At 42.8% G+C, this 1,089-nt stretch overlaps 1 pseudogene; it reads left to right on the forward strand.

Moving 5' to 3' along the window:
• Nucleotides 1-229: 229 nt before the first annotated feature.
• LOC109484083 overlaps nt 230-1,089 on the forward strand; it is a 10,419-nt pseudogene continuing 9,559 nt past the window's right edge.

Consider the following 1,089-nt stretch of genomic DNA (forward strand, 5'->3'; position numbering starts at 1 on the left):
TTTAGTACTTTTTGTTTCAACAATAGAATTTGTCAAGTTCCACATGGTTTTTAATATAAATAACATCCCATATAATTTTATGTAAATCTTATTATTAAAATACTTATTTTATGCTTATTTGATGACGTCATTGGCCAAAATCGAAGATGGCGGACCATGTCATCAGAACAGGGGTATACAGTTTTTTTCCTTCAAATTTTATCAATACTTCCATCTGTCACTGTCACAGGAGCAGAGAGGAGATTGTGGCCGAGCTGGTACTGTGGACTCCCAAGCATGGGAGGAGGAAGGCCGGCAGACCGGCTGCAACCTACATAGACTGCCTAAGGATAGACACTGGCCTGGAGGTGGACTACTTGGGTCAAGTGATCGAAGATAGGGAGTGTTGGTCAGCCATTTTGTCTCGAGGCCAGGGACACCAGGACTCGACATAAGTCAAGTAAGTCAAGTCCATCTCTGTGTGGTTAAGTCAATTTGAAGACCCCCAGCGAAGTGGGCGTTGGCTCCCCTAGCAACACATAGCAACTACCTTTGACCCCTAGTTTTCCAGATTTTCCCCATTGTTCGCTAATTGCCCCTTCCCCACCTAGTGTGAAAACTTCCCTAGAGGGGTGCCGCTGGCCCAGGTGAGATGTTACCTGGCGCCCTGCAGGCGTGTGAAGGGCTGTATAACAGTACCGTCTGGGAAGGGAAGCAGGATTTGTATTGGATGTGATGTAACAGTATTCCAGTCGTCAGAAAATGGCAGTCTGAATTTGTTGCTACATCCATACAATATAGCTACATACAGTTAGTTGTATACAGATTAGCTTACTGTATCGCCCCCAAAGTTCACTTCCCGCCAATAGCACACTAAGCCTGGTACACTGGGATTTTGACTTAGTTTGATATCGACTTATTTATAAATACTACCCCTTACCATCATCACACTGATTTCATGCATGTACTGCTCTTCTGTTATAATAGTATTCATATTTTTTTCTTATCAAATGCTCCACAACTAAGTCTGGCCCAAAGGAACAAGTGCATAATTGCTTGTAACTGAGCTTTTAAGAAGTAAACTTCTCTTGTAAAACACTGTAAAATGGC

Source organism: Branchiostoma belcheri, unplaced genomic scaffold (assembly GCF_001625305.1).
Source record: "Branchiostoma belcheri isolate BF01 breed outbred unplaced genomic scaffold, Haploidv18h27 scaffold681, whole genome shotgun sequence".
In the NCBI taxonomy this organism is placed as follows: Eukaryota; Metazoa; Chordata; class Leptocardii; order Amphioxiformes; family Branchiostomatidae; genus Branchiostoma; species Branchiostoma belcheri.